At 38.6% G+C, this 24024-nt stretch overlaps 1 protein-coding gene across 2 annotated transcripts in view; it reads right to left on the bottom strand.

The window, feature by feature from the left end:
• LOC149185416 (V-type proton ATPase subunit a1-like) overlaps positions 1–24024 on the bottom strand; it is a 270968-nt gene that overhangs the window by 53320 nt on the left and 193624 nt on the right. The window lies entirely within an intron of this gene.

The following is a 24024-nucleotide window of genomic DNA, read 5'->3' as shown; positions in this document are numbered from 1 at the left end:
AGCAAAGGAAGCTCAATAAGTAATACAAGGATATTTACAAACATAGAAACATCAAGTTTCTATTTAGAAAATAGAAACAACCAATTTCTTCTAAGAAACTGCTAATACGATAAAAATAGAAACAGCTAATAAGAATGAGCATTAAACACTAAATAGCATTATTCTAATACCCTCCCTTAATGCTCAATCTATTTACAACACCGATAGATCCTCTGAATTTTACAAACTTATCAGGACCAAGGGGCTTGGCGAAGATGTCTGCGAGCTGCTCCGTTGTGGGAACATATCGCCACTGAACGGATCCGTCTTCAACAAGCAAGCGAATGTAGTGGCAATGGGTTTGCACATGCTTTGTTCGTTCATGAAAGACTGGATTCTTGGCAAGTTTGAGCACTCCGTGATTATCACAGAACAAGGGAGTAGGACCTGTCTCGGAAACATGCATATCCGCAAGCATACGTCAAAGCCAAACTGCCTCACAAGATGCCTTAACTGCTCCCCGATACTCTGCTTCTGTTGAGGAGAGAGCCACTAGCTGCTGCTTCTTACTAGTCTAGGTGACAGCACCGGATCCTAGACTAAACACATACCCAGCTGTAGATTTACGGTCATCAACCGAACCGGCCTAGTCAGAATCTGTGTAACCACTGAGTATAGGATCGGAACTTCGAGTGTACAGAAGTCCATAATCAGGAGTGCCACACACATAATGCAGCACATGCTTCGTTGCTATCCAATGATCAGCGTTAGGAGCTAACATGAACCGGGAAATATAGCTCACTGCAAAATTGATGTCAGGTCTAGTGGCAGTAAGGTAGATGAGGTTGCCCACTAATTGCCTGAATAAAGTTTCATCCACAAGGGGTAAGGCTGACTGAGCTGAAAGTTTGAGCCCTGGTTCCATAGGAACCGTGGCAGGTTTGCAATCCTACATTCTGAACCTGTCCATAAGACTTTTGGCATACTTGGACAGAGAGAGAAAAATGTTGTTCTCAGTCTGCCAAACTTCAACCCCCAGATAGTAATGGAGTCCCAAATCTATCATATCAAAGGTGTTGCACCAATCTTGTTTGATCCCATGGATCAAATGTACTGAACTGCCAGTAATGATAAGGTCATCCACATAGACAACCACAAACAAAATATCATCATCAGTATGCTTGACATACACGTTTGCATCAGATGGGCTCCGCTGAAAGCCATGATCTGTTAGGTATCGATCAATTTTCATGTACCAAGCCCAAGGAGCTTGTTTCAATCCATAGAGTGCTTTAACTAATCTACACACTTTCTGTTCTTGACCGGCAACCTTGAATCCTAGAGGCTGCTTCATGTAGACTTCTTCCTGTAAGCCACCATTTAGGAAAGCACTCTTTACATCCATCTGATGAACTTTCTAATTGAACTGAGCTGCTAGGGCAAGGACAAGCCGTATGGTACTCATCTTGGCTGTAGGAGCAAAGATCTCCTCATAGTCGATGCCTTCCTTCTGTGAGAACCCTTGAGCAACAAGACGAGCTTTATACTTGTCTAGGCTTTCGTCAGCTTTGTATTTCACTTTATACACCCATTTGCAGCTGATGGGATTTTTTACTGCAGGAATATCAGAAAGGGTCCATGTGTGATTCTTCTGAAGACTCTGGAATTCAGCTTCCATAGCCTGTTCCCACTCAGATGTACCCTTAGCCTTTGAATAGGTTTGAGGCTCAAAAATACTGTGCATGTTAGCCATAAGAGAAAAATTAACTGTAGACTGTTGTTTGCTCTTATTTCTAGAAGTTCTACCTTCAAGGAGCTCATTATCCCAGAGATCACCAATGGCTTTAGCCCACCATTTAGGCCGGAGAGTAGAGGAACCAATATCAGGAGGAGGTGGAGAAGGCTCAAGAACAATAGGAGCAGCAAGAGGAGGATTATTTTCAGGAGGAAGCTCAGGTAGTGTATCATCAAATACTGATGCTACATCATCCCTCCCATCAGGTGGACCTACCGGAAGAAGAACACTGTGAGGCTGATCCTCAGAACACTGCTCAAAAGGAGGAGACTGAAAGAATCCTTTGTCTTCATCAAATACTACATCCCGACTGAAGCTAAGACGACCAGTGGCTATATCTATCAGCTTATAGGTCTTGTGATGATCACTGTACCCTGTCATCATGAGTTTCTGGCTTTTGGAATCCAACTTAGAGCGCTTAGCAGCTGGAATCCAAACATATGCAACCGAGCCAAACACTTTGAGGTGACTGATCTTAGGCTTACAGCCAGACCAAACCTCTTCGGGAGTCTTCCCCTTAACAGCCTCAGTAGGTGATCGGTTAAGAAGATAGACAGTAATAAATACTGCTTCAGCCCAGAATTTGTTCGGAACACTCCTGTGTTGTAACATGGAACGAGCCATTTCAACAATCGTACGGTTGCGGCGTTCAACAACACTGTTCTGCTGAGGAGTGTAAGGTGTAGTTAACTGGCGTTTGATGCCATGAGTATCACAGAAGTTGGAGAAAGCAGAAGAGCAAAATTCCCCCCCATTATTTGTCCTAAGAGTCATGATATTACAGCCAGACTCTTTTTCAACTAAGGATTTAAACTTCTGAAAGATACTAAATACATCAGATTTATATTTTAGAAAATACACCCACATCTTTCTACTGAAATCATCTACAATAAGCAAAAAATATTTGCAACCAGTAATAGAAGATGTATTCATAGGACCACAAATATCAGCATGAATTAACTAGAGTACCTTAGATGCGCGCCAAGATTCTCCATCCTTGAATGAAGACCGATGTTGCTTGCCAGCTTGACAAGCGCCGCATACTCCCAACTGCTGAGTCTGAATATCAGGTAACCCTGACACAAGTCCCTCCCAAGAGAGCTGAGAGAGATACTGCATGTTTAGATGCCCATATCATTGATACCACATAGTGCTGATGGGAGAAACACGAGCTGCTAGAGCCACTTCTAGAGAATCACCAGTGTCAAGAAGCCTGTATAGACCATGATCCTCTAGGCCAACAGCAACCGTAAGACTAGTCTCCCTATCGATAATGGAACACTTGTGCGCACTAAACACTACATCAAGCTGAGGAGAGTTCCTCATAATCCCGCTGACAGACAGCAGATTAATTTCCATACCAAGAACATAGTACACATTCAGGAAGTTGAGTGTGCGCCCACCAGAATGGATCTGAATTGTACCTCTGCCAACCACTGTGTACTTTTCACCTCCGCCAAATACCACAGAATCACTGAAAGGTGAGAAATGAATAAACCAGTCATGCTTGTGAGAGAAATGGCATGATGCACCAGAGTCAATGTACCAAGAAGAAGATGAGACATGATCTGAAGACCTTTTAGCCATAAAGGCATAAAAGGTAGATTCTGTCTGCTCGGAATGTTCTGCAACATTCGTTGTCTGATGGGGCCCTCCCTACTTCTGTTTAGAAGCAATCCTTTGTTGACAATCTTTCTTCCTAGCAGGATCAAAAGGCTGAGAAGAACCTTTCTGCTGGAAGGACTGAGAGGACTGATATTTGGCAACAAAAGCATTTTCTGAGGAGGTTGATAAAGCACCACTACCAAACTACGGTTTCCAACGATCCTGCTGCAGGAGTTTGGTGCATAACTCTGGAAACTTCAGATCAACATTAGTGGTGGTAATGTTGAGTGTTTCTACGAAGTGTTCATAAGATTTCGGTAGACTTTTAAGAGTGATAACTACCATGTCTTCTTCCTCCATTGTCCGACCAATGGCTTCGAGCTAATCTCGAATGTCTTTAATCTTGTTAAGATGTTCCTGTAAAGACATATGTTCATCCATTATGATGGAGAACAATTGATTCTTTAGAAAGAAAGCTCTGCTCTTGTCGAATGTCTCATGCAGTTCTTTCAAACGCTGCCAGATTTTGGCTGCTGTCTTGCCGGAAGGAATCTTTGGTAAGTAATCAACAGTCACAGAGAGTTTGAGAAACATAACAGCTTCTCGATTTCGATCATCAAATTTATCTTGATCAGTACCAGTTGTACTGGGACGTAGCTCTTTGCCCAAAATGAGCTGAACAAGACGCCTATATTCAAAAATGGTCAACATTCTCTGTTTCCAAATGTTATAATTGGTGCCATTAAAGTGTTGATTGCCTTCCAACATCAAATTGGTTAGCGAGGCCATCTGCACGTTTCCCAAGACACAGAAAACAACAAAAAAAAGGAGTCTGGCACAGATTTCAATGCAGATGCCGACTGAACTGGACAAAATCTGATAGGTGCTAGAAACAAAATTTAAATATGTTGTCTCGAAAAATCGAGGCACAAAAAACGATGCACCCAGAAAATTCTTACGGCTACCCAGTTGATATATCGCAAAACACTCATCAAATCTGCCCACGGAACAAAATCTTCGCTTAACATCGAAACACATACAATGTTGTTTTAATACTGGGACCAAAAAAAAATGCCAAATCGACCACCGAAGTGGGATTTATGTAAAAAAATTTGCTAACTGGAAATTGGATTCTGAATCTAGTTGCCCGAGTTCAATTCATGGTGCAACCTGTGCTATCACAGAACTTTCGCGTGGATTCCAAACATTCGAAGCAGGGTCGGGCATCTCCAGGGATCGATCGAACGTAGGATCATCTCAAATACCTACGTAGACTGTGTAGAAGCATCTCAGATACCTGCGTCTGACTGGTTCCAGGTGTGCGAACGACGGGGATTCGCCGAAAGTGAGCAGTCACGGAGGACAGAGGACTCAGGTTGAGGAAGGATATGAATCCTTTCCGTGCTCTATATCCGGTTTTCTGTTGTTAGCTGTGCCGGCTCAAGAACGAGCTTTGTCGGAAGTTCGAATATCTGACGGTGTTTGGGCACATGATAGCAGCCCACGAGAATACCGCAACCACGCTCTTTAGCCTCTCGGCGCTGGACGAGAAAAAAAAACGGTGCCTCTGACGCAATTCCAACACTGTTGGAGCTACTCTAGGATGGCAAATCGCGCCGCAAAAGAAAAACGAGATTTTGTTGAGGACCGCGATAAAGACTAGCCTCGTGACAGTGCTCTTCAAAATGAAACGGGCAAAAATGAACCGCTTCAACACCGCACCAAGAAAACCGTAGCCAAAAACGTCCTAGACTCTAGGAACAGGTACCCTCAGATCGAACAGACAATTCAACAACGACGTCCAAAAAACAATTGACGCCCAAAAAAATTTCAGATTCCAAGAGCAATTTCGAAATGAGCCACAGAATTTTTCAAGCAATGAAAAATTATTTCGAAAGATACCTGTGCTCTGATACCATAATCAATGAATGAATTGAATTGATTTTCATGAGCAAATGAAGCTCAATAAGTAATACAGAGATATTTACAAACATAGAAACATCAAGTTTCTATTTAGAAAATAGAAACAACCAGTTTCTTCTAAGAAACTGCTAATACGATAAAAATAGAAACAGCAAATAAGAATGAGCATTAAACACTAAATAGAATTATTCTGATAATCTATTGGTGTAGGCTACAGTGTATTTGCATTAATATTTTCTGAATATTTCTAAAAATAACTTGTTAAACTGAAAAACACAAGTAGGTAATGCAAATCGGTTTATTGCAATAGGATTTCTGGTTTGTTAGATTCAAAAAATTTCACACCTTAGCCAGGAATCTAGTCCATGGCATTGTGATGCCTAAAGGTTCTTCATGTTTTCATATAGTTTGAGATTTTCCATTGTATTTGTACATTATGAATACCTCCCTAGTAAAGAGGGAATGTTGGAAAAAGTAATTATGTTCGATCTTCAATAATGTACTTGAGTTATTATGTAACATACTTGTCAAAAGAATAAAGAAAAGAATTTGTATTATTGTAACAATGATTTATTAAAGCACAGGTTTCATGCTTGGGTCATCATTATAGTAGTCAAGTCCCCATTATGGACTCCTAGGATTAATATTGAGTTTATAGAGTCATTGTACATTCTAAGAGACCCTTCTTGGGCTTTCGAATCATGTAAAAAGGTTTTGTATCAAGATAAATATGAATTATGTGTCATCCACATCATGTCAGCCTAAGGACCCCCATTCAACCCACAAGAAGCTTATATACTGGAGGAGATCGAAGTCATTTGGAGCACCCACTCTCTCAAGCAATTCGATATCTCTAGAAGCGTTGGGAAGTGCGAGGTCTGTTGTTCGAAGGAGAAAAGAAGTGCAAGTTTTGGGGAGTCTCTAGAGAAGAGGAAAATCAAACTTTTGGTACCCATCTCTCTCTGTTTCATGGTTTGGTTTAGGATATCAAAGTCTCCTAAGGTTTTGCAGCTACCGGAAGCTGCATGTTGCTGGAAACTGTTGCCTAATCGAAGTTGCTAGAAGGGGTCGAAGATCTTGGAGGCTGACATGGTGTGGAGGGAAAGTCTAGTCTTAGTCTAGGTTGAAGAGTCTCAAAGAATACTACTGAAAGGAAGAATTACTTTGACTGGGTTTTCCCCTCGAGTGAGGTTTTGCCTCGACATGTGCCTATATCTTGTGTCTCTTGTTTTGTGATTTTCATGTATGTATAATTGATTGATGAAAGATAAGATAATAAAGAAGTAAAAGAAGCCAACACACTCACAAGTAATTATCAAGAAAGGAGAATCAAACCCTAATATAATATCTTTGATTTTCCAACGGGGGCAGCCAGCAGCACCCTTTTCTGGGGGGGAATGCCCAGAAGTCCCCCTATCATGTGGGGGTACCTAGAAGTACCCCTTTTTCAAATGTGCACCTAGAAGTCCCCCTTTCATGTGGGGGTGCCTAGAAGCACCCATTTTCAGGTGTGCACCTAGAAGTCCCCCTTTCATGTGGGAGTGCCTAGAAGCACCCCTTTTTCAGGGGTGCACCTAGAAGTCCCCCTTTCATAGGGAGATGCCCAAAAGTACCCATTTTCTAGAGGGGGCGATGAGAAGTTCCCAGCCCGCCCCCCCCTCACCCAAACAAATGTTTACACAAAAGGGAGACATGGGGAAATGTTTCCCCAAGCATACCCTCATCCTGGGAGCATGGGAAACATGGGCGGTGTTGACCACTACGTGTCAAATTTCCATAGCAGTACACCCCCTTTTCTTCGCAAAAGGGATAGCGCTTGATTGGCGTGTCCGTGCCATTCGACAGTCATTGTCAACTTGATCATATTATGTTGTAAACCCAGTCTGCATGTGTGAATTGTAAATAATCTTAGCAAAGCTGAGTCATGTATGTAAATTGCCTAGGTGGACCTAATTTTCTAGTGATAATCTACGTTCCGGAAGGTTTTTTGTCTCACCGATCCATGATCGGTAGAGTTTTCCTTCAGCCTAACCCCAAAGCCGGAATGAATTTTGTCATTAGAATCTTAGGGGAATCCTAGTGCGTTGATCTGCTAGATTATATCTGTGTCGCAAGACTGGGTGGTCTATGAGGGTCTATGTCAAATGGGTTTTTCCCCCTTGAGATGTAAAATTGTAAAAGTCATGATGTAAAGTGTCTTAAGGGTTAGGAAATGTTTTAATCCCCTCATAGGATCTAAGTCCTAAGTCCTAGGTCCTAGGTGATTTTTCCAAAAGCTAAGTTCGAGGATCCATTTAAAAATAAAAATTAAAAATTGAAAAAAAAAACAAAAAAAAAAATAAAGATATGAAAAATTAAAAAAATATATAAAAAAATTAAAAATAAATAAATAAAAATAATACTAAAATTTTAAAAAATTTAAAAATAATTAAAAAATAAAATAAAATTAAAATTAAAAAAATGAAAAAATAATAATAAAATAATAATAAGTCAAATTTTTGAGTAAATAAATGCAGAATTTCAATTTTTTAATATATTAAAATGCATTTAAAAATTCGACGGATGAGATTAAAAGATATCTTGATCCTCATCGACGGTCGAGATCATTTTGACGTGGATCACTCGAACTAGCCATTGGGAATTTTTCCTTTAAATAGGGTGCTAAGGGTCATTTGAGATCATTCGATCTATGAGTCTTATGCTGAAGAAAGCTCTCTTGTAAACCTTTTCTCGTGCAAATAAAGAAAGACTTTGGGGTTGAAATCTTGCTGGTGTTACTCTCTTGAAGTGTCGTGAGTTGTTTTATTTTCTGCATAATTTTATTTTTAGCCATTAGTAATAGCTTGATGTAGAGTATCGTTGAACACAAGTATCTTGTTCACTTACTAGGGTTTGAATGGTAATAGAATTTCTGAAATAATGGCAGGTATCTCCATTGCATCTGGAATTTAATACTGTTTTTTCCCTCTTTATTGATGGTTGAAGTGAGCTGTGCAGGAAACCCTTATTGAGAAAATCAGTGGGCGTTTGGGGAAGTTCTCGGCTGAACCAGCCAACTCCCGCAAAGCATTTTCTTGTAGAGCCCAGCTAGTTTCGATTCTGGGTCTGACATTTAAAGTTTATTTTTTTTTTAATTGCATGAGAGATTTCTAAAGTATCTCATAGTAAATCTGATATTCTGAAAATATTATTGAGGGTTACTGACAAATCTGGCTGTTGTAGAGTCACAAAGCTGTAAATATTGTAGCTGGTTTGTAGGGTTTTGGTTTTTATACATATATTCTGGGTGTTTTTCCTTTCCATTTACAGGTTGCAGGGTTTTCTGAAGACCTCTAAGGGTTTGATCAGCTCCCTACTATTGCTCAGGGTTTTATTATGTTACATGTTTAATTGTGCTACAGGGACATTTTTTGGAATTTTTTGAGGCAAAGTTGCGTTCTAGCCTCTCCATATATAGCTGCTCTTTCAGCTTCTACAATCAAATCGCTGCAACCCCGGTGTATTCTCTCAATTCCAAGCATTTCCACCCATTCACATGCTCCCCTCAACCTACAGTCACTTCATCGATACCCTATCTGCGTCATATGCATGTTTTTTTGAGCTGCCAAACCCTGCTTCACTCACAAACCCGCTCTTCAAAAGCTTCAACTATCACTGTTCCAATCGAGCTGCCCATCCTCGTCCCTTCACACTGCTCCACTCTGATCTACGTCCAGTCCACCTGCATTTTCTCCTTCGTCCATTTCCAGCCGCCTGCAGCCATTCGTTGTTGCCGTTACCAAAACCTGCGTAGTTTTCTTTCACCAAAACACGTGAGTTCATCCTCAACTCTACGCAGTCGTACTCCTTGCTCCCGCAAAGCAATCTTCTCCTCTCCCCTGGACCTGTGAACACACAAAAAACTCAATACAAGAACCCGTAGATTCATGTCCTCCCCGCTGCCATCCCTGCAAAAAACCTCAGTGGTATATTCTGCCGTCGAGCTCTTACCTTCGCTTTCTCTCACCTGCATAATACGATAAAGAAGCACTTCGATTCCTTTTAAGTTTTATTTTCCATTGTGTTTTGGTTAGTTCAGTTAGTGCATTCGATATTCTTTCTTTTTTTTTGTATGTGTTTCGGCTGATGTAGTTAGGTTCGATTCTTAGGTTAGAATGTTTTAATTAAAAATCAAAAATTTTCGTTTCTTTTTTTCTATTGTTATATATTTGATTAAGTTAGGTCTTAGTGCTTTGCTCTAGCTTTTGATTTTAATTTTGGTTCTTTTTTTTTAGTTTAGATGTTTTGTTTATTTTGGTATAATAAAGAAATAATGTTTAGTTTGTTTTTTTTTTAGATTTTCATTTTGTTATATTTAGATATTATTGATTTTGGTCATAGTTTAGCTTAGGGTTTTAGAATTAGAGATTTTTTAAAGTTTTGTTTTGTTTCATAAAATTAAAGGAAAAAAAAAAAAAGTTAAAAAGAGATTAGATTTGATTTTTCATTTGTTTTATTTTGATTTTTATTTAGGATTTAGTTTTATAGAATTTCATTTTTGTCATATATGGTCAAGTGTTAGTTTTAATTTTGATTTCATTTAGTTTAGGATTTAGTCTAAGGTTTTAGATAGATTTTAGATTTTTAGGTTTATAAATTTAGTTTGGTTAAATAATCACTAAAAAATTAAAAATATATATATAAAATATAAAATTTCATAAAAGGCATAAAATGTTGCTCTTAGCTTGGTTTAGATTTTTTATTTTTGATTGTTCACAGATTAGGGATTAGTTTTAGATTAGATTTTATTTAGGATCTTAATTTTGTTTAATTTTTAGACTCAAAATTTTATTAAAATAAATAAATAAATATATATATATATATATATATATATATATATATATATATATATATATATATATATATATCACAAAAAGTTGTTTTTCCTGAAATATTTTTTGTGTCACATTTAGCCTTAGCATATTTTGTCACGTTTCTAAATTTTGCTATATTTCGCTAAGGCTAATAGATTTTTGATGTGGGATTAATGTTTATCATTTTCATGTGGTTAAACATGCTTGAATGATCATTTAAAGATTAGCTATGTGAATGTGATCTCTAGTTAGCATTTAAAATTACGTGGTTATTTAAGCACTTAATATTTCGAATTCTAATTGCTGGAATATTGTCAAGCCATTGAGCATCTATCGATTATCTCACATTTGGCAAAAGTTAACCTTTGTTTGAGTTATTCGATGGTAAATGATTGTTAATGAGCTCATATTTCTGCAAGCATTTTATAAATAATCATTCAGTCATTAACTCCATAAGGCATTGGTCTATCGATTTAATAAAATCAAATAAGTGCTTGTTTTCCCTCGTGTCTCCCAACCCAACTGGTCCACAGTTGGTCATCCATTGTCCCATAGGGTCTACCCCCCTAAGCCGCAAGAGACAAGCTTAAACGGAGAGATTGGGGATCAGGGTGACAGCCCCCGGTCTGAGCGTTGTTGTGGCAATCTATGCGACAACATTTTCTGGTGCCGTTGCTAGGGACAAAATTTTTTGTCCTTGGTCCTTTCCTTTCGAGCTTTTCCGTGTTTCACTTCCTGTCCGGGTGGCGACTCCACTTCATATATTTTCTACAACAGTGTATACTAGAAGACATCCAAGCAGTCTGTCCAATCCTGCTCCTGATCCTGAAAGGGCCCTCAGGGTACGATTACACAAACTCTCTGCTCGTACACTTCTTGTTAGCCTTAGACAAGAAGCCCTCTCTGATATCCATCTGCTTTTTACTAGTCTAGTTGGGCACGACATCATGGATATGTATGCCCCTTGCAATTTTTCTAACATTCCAAGGTATCCCAATAATCTTCCATCACTTGGGATAGATAAGTTGCCTAGCTTTCAGGGAGATAATGCGATTAGTGCTAATTCGCATCTAAGAGATTTTAGTATATGGATGGCTAAGTACGCAAGGTCCCCTGATTTCGATCATGAGGATGTTAGAATGACTCTTTTTATTTTAACCTTGGGGGGTGATGCTCATGAATGGTTTACTGAAAAGCCTCAGAATTCATTTGATTCCTTACAATCGATCACTGATGCCTTTAAAGAAAAGTATGGAGATAAGAGAGAGGGAAGACACCTCGTAAAAGCTGCCAGCATAATAAAAAAGAGAGAGAATGAAATTGTTGAAGAATTTAACAAAAGGTTTAATGGTATTGTTAGAGAATTACCTCAAGACTATAAACCTACCGAAAAATCTCTTCAAGATTTTTACATTGATGCCTTTAGTCCTGAGCCATCTTATGAATTAAGGCGTGCTAGACTTAATGATTATAGAGATTGCCAGACCTTAGCTATAGAGCTTGAAAAGGACAAGGCAGCATCTGGGAAGTCTGAGATCCCAGGTTTCAATAGGGCTGCTACGAAACTAAAAGAACCTAAAGGAAAAGCAGTTCAAGAGCTTGAAAGCGAACTTGTTCTCAAATTGCTCCAAAAGATTGAAACCATGGAAATTAATCATAATAAGGAGATAGCCACTTTGCAGAATAGGTTGGTCCAAATGGAAAGAGCACAAACTCAAAATTTCCAACCTCAAAATAATAATAACAGAAATAACAATTGACAAAAGAAGGGTCAATCTAGTGAGCAGAGACCTCCTAATCCATTAGCTAATTTGGTTGATAATGCTCCTCCTTACTGTCGGGTTTGTGATGCTCTTCATGAAGAGGCCACTTGTCCCATCGTTAGAAGAATTTTAGATAATGGAATGTTTGGGGCAGGTGATCAAATAAATGTAGTAGGTAACAAGTTTCCTTTGTCTATGGATGATTGGATAGAGGTCAAGGAAAATAGTCGTGAAGTTATGAATCCTTCATCAGCTTTTAGTATAAATAACCTTGAAAATGAAGATGGCATTTTGGCTAGGTTATATGGTGAAAAACCCTCTCCCGAGCAAATCATGGAAATTGCTAGAGATAAAGGTTTGACCTATCAGAGAAGGGATAAAGATCAGAGCGGGAATCAAATTCCCCCTCGAACTTTTAACCCTGGTTTAAACTCTGGATTAGATGTCGATTTGGGAAGTTGGTTCAACAATGCGAAAATTTGGGTTCCTGTCTCCGAGATTGCTAAAATCCCTTCCCAAAGAGATAAGTTACTAAAAGCTATTCAAGGTCCTCAAGTAAATACTTCTCAACAGAAGACTCGGGAAGTTGACTATCACGATGCTCCCATATATTTGCAAAGCTTGGATGCGGATAACAAAGATCACCGGCCTTTCTTTATCACCTTGTTAGTTAATGGATATAAATTGAATAATTGCATGTTGGATTCTGGTGAATCAGCTTGTGTAATGACTAAAAGGGTCATGGAACAGCTTAACTTAAGAGTTTCTAGACCCTACTATAACATATGTGCCATGGATTCTAAGAAAATTGAAGTGCATGGTTTGATCAAAGATTTACAAGTTCATCTATCAGTTTACCCAAACATCATGATTGTTATGGATATAGTTGTTGTTGATGTGCCTGATGCCTGGGGAATGCTTTTATCCAGATTCCAGAAAGTGGGCCTCTGATCTAGGAGGAAGTATTCAAATGAACTGGTCATATGCTATGATTCCTTCTCCTAGAGGTGATGGTTTTGTAAGACTTAATAGAGCGCCCGAAAGAAAATTCCATGTTGAAGATCCTAAGAGACCACACAACGAGATAATTAAAGAGCAATCTGACATTGGGAACTATGCCATTATGTCTAATTTCATAATTCCTCCCGATGATAAGATTAGGAATCTCAATGATAGAGTTTGGTACATGTACTTTGATGATGCATCGTCTAGGCATGATAAAGGTGTTGGAATAGTGCTTAAGTCTCCCCTTGATCACATTTTCAAGTTTGCCTATCGATCAGAGTTTGAAGCAACCAACAATGTCGTTGAATATGAGGCTTTGTTGTTGGGACTTGAATTGGCAAAGTCTTTAAAAATTAAGTTGCTTAGCATTAAGGGGGATTCTGATTTAATTATCATGCAGCTTAAAAATAAATTCACATGTAAAAATAAAAGACTAAGGAATTATCGAAATGTTGTGTGGGATACTATAGAACATTTTGATGCCCTTGACCTCGAAGCTATCCCAAGAGAGCAAAATAGTTTGGCAGATGAACTTGTCGTAGCTGCTACTATCTTCCAGTTATCCGATGAGCTAATTAAGGATAAGATCAAAATGGAAGTAATATTTAGACCATCTGTTCCAGATAACTCACAGCGTTGGCAAGTCTTTAATGACGAAAAACAAGTCATTCGTTTCCTTAATAGTCTGGATGAGTTTGAAGATTTCCGAATAGATTCTGAGGATGGATCTTTAAAACATGAGCATATCATAAATCCTAGTCCTAGGAATGTGATTGCCTTAGAGCAACATTTTGATCGTCATGATGCCACGAAGTTGAGAGAGGAAAATAAAATGGACCCAGGCAAATATCTCGAGATAAACATTGGTACGTCTGAGAACCCAAAGATTGTTAAAATTGGTAAAGGTACTAGTGTGGAGGAAAGAAAAAAGTTAACTAATTTACTTCGCGAATATCGAGATGTTTTAGCTTTTTCTTATGATGAATTAAAGGGCTATAGGGAAGATGTCATGGAACATACTATCCCCTTAAAAATGAAAATGCTAAACCCTTTCGCCAGAAACTTAGGCAAATTAACCCTAAGTTAGCCCCTTTGGTTCAGAGAGAGCTTGCGAAAATGCTTGCAGCTGGAATTATCGCTCAAACAAGGCATTCGACATGGTGTTCAAATCTGGTGATTATTAGGAAAAAGAACGGTACGATAAGGTTTTGTGTCGATTTTCGAAACCTTAATCTAGCATGCAAGAAAGATAATTACCCTTTGCCAAACATGGAAACTTTATTACAAAGAGTAACCGGTTCTAGAATGATGTCGTTGCTAGATGGTTTTTCTGGATACAATCAAGTATGGGTTAAAAAGGAAGATCGTCATAAAACCACGTACCACACCATAGGGTACCTTTGAGTACATTAGAATGTCGTTTGGATTAACCAACACTAGGGCTACATTCCAAAGGGCTATGGATTATGCCTTCTAGGGGTTAATCGGGAAATTTATTGAGATTTACCAAGATGATCTTACTGTATTTTCTAAAGATGGTATCAGTCATATAAATCATCTTAGGCAGGTTTTCGATAGATGTAGAGAATACGGGATTTCTTTGAATCCAGCCAAGTCTGTTTTTGGAGTAACAGAAGGGAAATTGCTTGGCCATATCATTTCTAAGGATGGAATCAAGATTGATCCTGAAAGAATTGAAGCAATCCAAAAGATTCCTCTTCCTCATAATCTTAAATCCCTTCAATATTTCCTTGGAAAGACAATTTTTCTTAGAAGGTTTATTCGAAATTACGCAGAAATAGTTAAGCCTATTCAAAGTCTTCTAAAGAAAGATGCAAAATTTGTTTGGCAAGAAGACGGCAAAAAGGCTTTTCAAGAAATCAAATGCGCTATTGCAAGAGCTCCTGTCTTAGTTAGTCCCAATTATTCCAAGGATTTCATGATTCTTTCTTTCGCTTCCGAAGATACCATTGTTGGTGTCCTGTTACAAAAGAATAAAGATGGTCACGAGCAGCCTATTGCTTTCATGAGTAGAGCGCTTCAAAATTCCGAATTGAAGTACAATACCATGGAAAAGCAAGCTTATGCCCTGGTCAAGTCTCTTAAGCACTTCAAAACTTATGTGGGTTATTCTAAAATCGTTGCTTTTGTCCCACATTCTGTTGTTAAAGATATATTAACTCAAATCGATTGCTTAGGGACTTGCGCCAGGTGGGTTACTAAAATACAAGAATATGATTTAGAGATCAGACCCACCAAGCTAGTCAAAGGCCAAGGTTTGGCTCAAATGTTGACTGAAAGTAACGAAAAGACTCTTGGTTTGTTTTGTCTTAGCGATCTATCTTCACTGGAGTTGCAAAGATTAGGAGAACATGAGTGGTACAAGGACAAAGTTTATTACTTGATGAAACTTGCATGTCCTAACCATTTAGTTGCTCATAAGAGAAGGGCTCTTAGACTAAAAGCCACTAAGTATCGCCTTATGAAGGATGGCCTTGGGTGGAGAAATCCTAAGGGCATAATGCTTAGGTGTGTTGATGGAATTGAGTCCAAGAAATTTATCTCTAAGTTTCATTCAGGATTTTGTGGTGGTCATTATGCTGCTAGAACTACTGCCCACAAAATTCTGAGAGCTAGTTATTATTGGCCTTCAATTTTTTCTGATGTGCCTAAGTTTGTTAGAACTTGTCAAGCCTGTCAACTATTCACTAGGAAACAGAAGCTTGTTGCCCTGCCCCTACAACCTATCATTGTAGAGGCACCTTTTCAGCATTGGGGTCTGGACTTCATCGGGAAGTTCCATGAAAATTCTAGCAATGGCTTCTCATGGATTTTGACTGCTACTGATTATTTCACTAAATGGGTTGAAGCCATTCCTGCTAAGAATGCCACTAAAAAGGTTATTATGGATTTCATTGAAAATAATATCATTAGTAGATTTGGTGTCCCTGCCAAGATCACTACTGATAATGCCAAGGCCTTTTGTTCTTCAGAGTTTTCATCTTTCTATTTCAAATATGGCATTATCTTATCTCATTCATCAAATTACTATCCTCAGGGTAATGGTCTCACTGAATCAAGTAACAGGAATCTCATAACCATTATCAAAAAGATAGTAGGAGATAATAAGAGATTATGGGATAGCAAAATCAAGTATGCTTTATGGGCAAATAGGATCACTAAGAAGAAAGCTACTGGTAAATCTCCCTTTGAATTAGTTTATGGCCTGGATGTAACCTTACCTGTGCATCTGCAATTGCCAGCTTATTAGCTCCTTTAGCATTTTTCTACTAATAAAGATGTTGTTCAGAATAGAATAGATCAGATTGTGGAGTTAGATGAAGCTCGTAGGACAACTTTTGATGCTATATGTAAAAATCAATCTAATATTAAGAAAAGCTTTGATAAATCCTCTTGATCTAGATCTTTGCAGGTGGGAGATATGGTACTTCTTTGGGATCGCAATAATGAAAAACCAGGAAAACATAAGAAGTTCGACAGTTTGTGGTTGGGACCGTACATCATTAGAGATATAGTTGGACCAAACTCATTCCACTTGAGCAGATTAGATGGCGAACCACTTGATCTACCTGCAAATGGCCAAACGCTAAAGTTGTTCTTCAAAGATGATATCTGATGCCATAGGGCATCCTTTGTGTTATATTTCTAACCCTACTCCTTGTTATTTCAACGTTTTATTTCTGTTTCAGGATTAGATTTACTTTCCTTGTTAATAAATGAAGAGCTTGTATCTTTCATGTGCTTAAATGTTATATGATGATTTTTGGATGGACGCTACTTATTTTTGTTGGGTGTTGCATGGATGCAGATTCTAGATTCTCACATTCCTGCAATGCAGCAACATGTCCCCAAGTAGAGCCAGATGTTGACCACTACGTGTCAACTTCCCATAGCAGTACACCCCCTTTTCTTCACAAAAAGGATAGCGCTTGATTGACGTGTCTGTGCCATTCGACAGTCATTGTCAACTTGATCATATTATGTTGTAAACCCAGTCTGCATGTGTGAATTGTAAATAATCTTAGCAGAGCTGAGTCATGTATGTAAATTGCTTAGGTGGACCTAATTTTCTAGTGATAATCTACGTTCCGGAAGGTTTTTTGTCTCACCGATCCATGATCGGCAGAGTTTTCCTTCAGCCTAACCCCAAAGCCGGAATGAATTTTGTCATTAGAATCTTAGGGGAATCCTAGTGCGTTAATCTGCTAGATTATATCTGTGTCACAAGACTGGGTGGTCTATGAGGGTCTATGTCAAATGGGTTTTCCCCCTTGAGATGTAAAATTGTAAAAGTCATGATGTAAAGTGTCTTGAGGGTTAGGAAATGTTTTAATCCCCTCATAGGTCCTAAGTCCTAAGTCCTAGGTCCTAGGTGATTTTTCCAAAGGCTAAGTTCGAGGATCCATTTAAAAATAAAAATTGAAAATTGAAAAAATAAAAAACAATAAAAAAATAAAAGATATGAAAAATTAAAAAATTAAAAATAAATAAATAAAACATAATAAAACATAATAATAAAATTTAAAAAATAATTAAAAAATAAAATAAAATAAAAATTTTAAAAAAAATGAAAAAAATAATAATAAGTCAAATTTTTGAGTAAATAAATGAAGAAATTCAATTTTTTAATATATTAAAATGCATTTAAAAATTCGACGGATGAGATTAAAAGATATCTTGATCCTCTTCGACGGTCTAGATCATTTTGACATGGATCACTCGAACTAGCCGTTGGGAATTTTTCCTTTAAATAAGGTGCTAGGGGTCATTTGAGATCATTCGATCTGAGAGTCTTGTACTGAAGAAAGCTCTCTTGTAAACCTTTTCTGGTGCAAATAAAGAAAGACTTTGGGGTTGAAATGTTACTGGTGTTACTCTCCTGAAGTGCTGTGAGCTGTTTTATTTTCTGCATAATTTTATTTTCAGCCATTAGTAATAGCTTGATGTAGAGTATCCCGGATGCGGGTGCTTGTGGTGAGTATTAAACTAATGGGACAGGGTTTGGGCAAGGCAAATCGCCACCTGCCTGACCAGTACGAGAAGTGTAAAGAGGATACGGCATCTGGCGCATGGCATGAGCGCAAAGATTGTTACATGGGATTTCATTACAAACAGTTCGGCTCGCACATCAGGTTCAGAGTTATGGACACCACCTCCGCACGCACCAGCCTGCAACAGAAGGCGAGAACCATCAATGCAGCAGTAACGAGAGGAGCCTCCCGAGGCGTGACAAAGGATGATAAGGTCAGGGGAGGTCCTAGGGAGGCGGAAACTTCACTGGTTTATCTGCTCCTCTCGCTCGCCTTCGGTCTCGCAATGAATTTCAGGTCGCCTAAGGGCAAACGGGTTCCTCTGACGCTTGGCTCGGCCCTCTCAGCGAAGGAAAATTTTCTCCTACCAGTGTTTCTTTTCGGTGTTCCATACTGTTGTTTTCTTTTACATATCTCTGTAACTCATCTCTTTTTCTGGTCATTGGGTTCGGATACAAGCAGGGATTTCTCTAAACCAGGTTTGGCTCACCAGAAGGACAGGTTCAAGCTCAGCAAGGGAGGTTCAAATAGGAGGCAAAGCTGCTGCCAACAGTTGGTTAGTGCTCGAGTGCTGCATTCTGGACCTTGGCTGTTGTCACTTTCAAGATGCCTCGTCTGAGACCAAGGATGGGCTCCCGTAGAGGACAGCCGAGGCGTGCACCAACTGAATCGTCTTCCAGTGAATTATCAGGGGGGCATCGCCCTTTAACTCGAAGCAGAAGAGGGAGATCTCGTGCCACCAGCTCACGCCCCGAACCTGTCCCTACCTCTGGTTCCGCCATCTTTACCTTCGATAGCGCACTGAACAGACCCAGGATCACTGCCTATTTCACGGTGGTTTTTCAAGAAGAAAGCCAAGCCGAAGATACAAGGACTCACACAGGGAATTCGAGGGCAATCCCGGCTCCCTCTTCTTCATTACAGTTGAATGTTGAAAATGTTCCTCGGCAAGCGGCAAATGAACAGACGTGCAGAGCTCAGGATGCGATGACGGTGGATCCGGATCCCTCTGCCCAGAACGCAGATCAAGCAGAGGATGTGCCAGACATGGGATGGTGTCGTATTATAGAAGAGCCCCCTGATGATTAGCTCATCCACCCAAGCCTCTTCTTCTGGCAGTGTGCCCCTCACCACTGGGCATGACTATAAGACAAATCGTTTCTGGGATCTTCGGTGTTTCTCAGTTTTTTGGAGTTTTTTGCATGGTCATATGTATCTCAGATCGGTCCCCTGCATGGGTCATAAAATTAGACAAGTTTCACATATGTTTTTTGGACAGTTCTGCCTCCTACCGGAGCATAGTTCTTGACTCAGGTCATGATGTAAATTTACCTTTACCCTGTTAATATAATAGAAATAGTCTTATGTAGAAAAAAAATCAGTGTTCCACGGGGATGCGTCCCCCAGGGTGGGGTGCGCGCACCCCTCGCACCCCACGCACCCGGGACGGGTAGACTCTCGGGGGTGCGTTTCCCCACGTCCCCCTTTTGGGGAGACTCGGGGACATGCAAGGGGGTGCATTTCCCCAATGTGGGAGACTCGACTCCCCGAAAGGGGTACTTCTGGGCATCCCCCCTTCATTTTTGTCTAATTACCCTTTATAAACCAAAAAAAAATAAAAAAAATGAAAATTAATTTATTAAAAAAACATAAAAAATAAAAATAAACTAAATTAACAATTACAAATAAAAAATTACATGAACAAGTTAGGGTTAACTCCACTTTTCAAGTTTTCATTCTGCCGCCATTCATTATGCTCTTACCTCAACGCATTTTTTTCTTCCATCTGCTCTCACTGCGCCCACGAGAGCTTCAGCGCATCCTCACTCTTCTCCACGCAGCGACTTGCTGTTAGCACTTAGCAGTCGTTCCAAACTTGCAGTGGCATCCTCCCTCTTGCTCCACGCAGGCGGCATGCGGCAGCATATCAACGATTCAGCGTAATCTTGAATATATTGAAGCTGGGCCTCTTCATTTGACTACCGAATAAGTTAGCAGTCGTTGCAAACTTGCAGTGGCATCCTTCCTCTTGCTCCACGCAGGCGGCAGGCGGCAGCATATCAACGATTTAGCGTAATCTTGAATATATTGAAGCTGGGCCTCTTCATTTGAATACCGAATTCAAACAAGAAAAACTTGTTTCTGAGGTGATTTTGTGAAGTAATTTCGTGGATTTTTTGCTATCTCTGAGGTGTTTTCGTTGGGCTTCTCTGGTCACAAGTCTTGCGCTTTTCTGGTCATAATTTCTGGTTTGTTTTTTGGAGCAGTATTTTCACTTTGGAACTGTTGTCATACTCTTATCGGACCTCAGTCTCAGCGCTGGGAAAAGGTCTGCTACAGCCTACAGACCTCAGTTCATCCCTGAGGCAAGGAACAGATCTCTGCAACTTCGGTCCTGAGGCAAGAAGTAGACCACTGTTATCCTCAGCCATGTGAAGACTTAGTGTTCAATTTAGAATCTAGAAGACTAGAATGATGAATGATGAATTCAGAATTTTCAATTTTCAATTTAATTTTTAAATCAATGATTCAATGTAAATTATAGAATGATGTAAATTATAGAATGATGATTGATGAATGATGAATGATATGGATCAATGTACATTGTATTTGAATATTTGAGTTTCATATTGAATTTTATTATTGAATCTTGATGAATTAGCATTATTGAACAATGAATCTGAACATGAAAATTTCAAAATTATATACATATATATAACTTTATAATATATATAATTAAAAATTATATTATATATACCTCGACGTCTCCCCGTCTCCCCTAAATTTCCCTAAAATTTCAGGGTTCTCCCACACGTCCCCTTTGTGCGTCTCCCCGTCCCGGAGACTTTGTGGAACATTGAAAAAAATAGCTTGATGTAGAGTATTGTTGAACACAGGTATCTTGTTCACTTACTAGGGTTTGAATGGTAATAGAATTTCTGAAATAATGGCAGGTATCTCCATTGCATCTGGAATTTAATACTGTTTTTTCCCTCTTTATTGATGGTTGAAGTGAGCTGTGCAGAAAACCCTTATCGAGAAAATTAGTGGGCGTTTGGGGAATTTCTAGGCTGAACCAGCCAACTCCCGCAAAGCATTTTCTTGTAGAGCCCAGCCAGTTTCAATTCTGGGTCTGACATTTAAAGTTTATTTTTTTTTAATTGCATGAGAGATTTCTGAAGTATCTCATAGTAAATCTGATATTCTGAAAATATTATTGAGGGTTACTGACAAATCTGGCTGTTGTAGAGTCACAAAGCTGTAAATATTGTAGTTGGTTTGTAGGGTTTTGGTTTTTATACATATATTCTGGGTGTTTTTCCTTTCCATTTACAGGTTGCAGGGTTTTCTGAAGACTTCTGAGGGTTTGATCAGCTCCCTGCTATTGCTCAGGGTTTTGTTATGTTACAGGTTTAATTGTGTTACAGGGACATTTTTTGAAATTTTTTGGGGCAAAGCTGCGTTCCAGCCTCTCCATATACTGCTGCTCTTTCAGCTTCTACAATCTGAGGGTTTGATCAGCTCCCTGCTATTGCTTAGGGTTTTGTTATGTTACAGGTTTAATTGTGTTACAGGGACATTTTTTGAAATTTTTTGGGGCAAAGCTGCGTTCCAGCCTCTCCATATACTGCTGCTCTTTCAGCTTCTGCAATCAAATCGCTGCAACCCCTGTGTATTCTCTATATTCCAAGCATTTCCACCCATTCACACGCTCCCCTCAACCTACAGTCACTTCATCGATACCCTATCTACACCATATGCATGTTTTTCTGAGCTGCCAAACCCTGCTTCACTCACAAACCCGCTCTTCAGAAGCTTCAGCTATCACCGTTCCAATCGAGCTGCCCATCCTCGTCCCTTCACGCTGCTCTTCACTCTGATCTACGTCCAGTCCACCTGCATTTTCTCCCTCGTCCATTTCCAGCCGCCTGCAGCCATTCGTTGTTGTCGTTGCCAAAACCTGCACAGTTTTCTATAATCAAAACACGTGAGTTCATCATCAACTCTACGTAGTCGTACTCCTTGCTCCCGCAAAGCAATCTTCTCCTCTCCCCTAGACATGTGAACACACAACAAACTCAATACAAGAACCCGGAGATTCACGTCCTCCCCGTTGCCATCCCTGCAAAAAACCTTTGTGGTATATTATGTCGTCGAGCTCTTACCTTCGCTTTCTCTCACCTGCATAATACGATAAAGAAGCACTTCGATTCCTTTTAAGTTTTATTTTCCATTTTGTTTTGGTTAGTTCAATTAGTGCATTCGATATTCTTTTCTTTCTTTTTTGTATGTGTTTCAGCTGATGTAGTTAGGTTCGATTCTTAGGTTAGCATGTTTTAATTAAAAATCAAAAAATTTCGTTTCTTTTTTTTTATTGTTATATATTTGATTAAGTTAGGTCTTAGTGCTTTGCTCTAGGTTTTGATTTTAATTTTGGTTCTTTTTTTAGTTTAGATGCTTTGTTTATTTTGATATAATAAAGAAATAACGTTTAGTTTGTTTCTTTTTTAGATTTTCATTTTGTTATATTTAGATATTGATTTTGGTCATAGTTTAGCTTAGGGTTTTAGAATTAGACATTTTTTAAAGTTTAGTTTTGTTTCATAAAAACAAAAAACCAAAAAGTTAAAAAGAGATTAGATTGGATTTTTCATTTGTTTTATTTTGATTTTTATTTAGGATTTAGTTTTATAGAATTTCATTTTTGTCATATATGGTCAGGTGTTAGTTTTAATTTTGATTTCATTTAGTTTAGGATTTAGTAAGGTTTTAGATAGATTTTAGATTTTTAGGTTTATAAATTTAGTTTGGTTAAATAATCATTAAAAAATATAAAATATATAAAATATAAAATTTCATAAAAGGCATAAAATGTTGCTCTTAGCTTGGTTTAGATTTTAGATTGTTTCACAGATTAGGTATTAGTTTTATATTAGATTTTATTTAGGATCTTAATTTTGTTTAGTTTTTAGACTCAAAATTTTATTAAAATAAATAAATAAATAAATAATATATATATATATATATCACAAAAAGTTGTTTTTCCTGAAATATTTTTTGTCACATTTAGCCTTAGCATATTTTGTCACGTTTCTAAATTTTGCTATATTTCGCTAAGGCTAATAGATTTTTGATGTGGAATTAATGTTTATCATTTTCATGTGGTTAAACATGCTTGAATGATAATTTAAAGATTAGCTATGTGAATGTGATCTCTAGTTAGCATTTAAAATTACGTGGTTATTTAAGCACTTAATCTTTCGAATTTTAATTGCTAGAATATTGTCAAGCCATTGAGCATTTATCGATTATCTCGCATTTGGCAAAAGTTAACCTTTGTTTGAGTTATTCGATGGTAAATGATTGTTAATAAGCTCATATTTGTGCAAACATTTGATAAATAATCATTCAGTCATTAACTCCATAAGGCATTGGTCTATCGATTTAATAAAATCAAATAAGTGTTTGTTTTCCCTCATGTTTCCCAACCCAACTAGCCCACAGTTGGTCATCCATTGTCCCATAGGGTCTACCCCCTTTAGCCGCGGGAGACAGGCTTAAACGGAGAGATCGGGGATCAAGGTGAAAGCCCCCGGTCTAAGCGTTGTCGTGGCAATCTGTGCGACAACAGGGGGTGCGCCCACCACCATAGCAGACATGTCGCCATGGAACACTACATAGAAGGGTGGTCTAGTAGCACTCTGAAAGCTTCTATTTTATAATCCTCTTGTTTCCCTAAGAAAAAATCTGTTTGTGTGGGGAAAGGGGAACCATAAGCATCTGAAGACTAATCTGATGTATACAGGAATGCAACACGATGGTTCATGGTCCACTGAAGATCTGTATTGGTGGATAATTTTAATTTTTAGATATTTGTGACAACCTTTCTGCATATTGTCTAAAGCCTTTTTGCATATTGTCTAAATGCTGATTGTAACACTGTAATAGTGAGTGAAAATATATGTTCATCATTCACGGAAGCTCATGCTTGTGATTCACCCAAGCAATCCTTATTTCTTCAAATGAGGCAGTGATCAGGAAAAGTCCTG

This window comes from Pinus tabuliformis, chromosome 3_2, assembly GCF_031772625.1.
Source record: "Pinus tabuliformis cultivar Carrire ecotype Pingquan chromosome 3_2, CPIR1, whole genome shotgun sequence".
NCBI lineage: Eukaryota > Viridiplantae > Streptophyta > Pinopsida > Pinales > Pinaceae > Pinus > Pinus tabuliformis.
The sequence above is the reverse complement of the archived record's forward strand: the minus strand, read 5'-3'. Positions and strand labels throughout refer to the sequence as shown.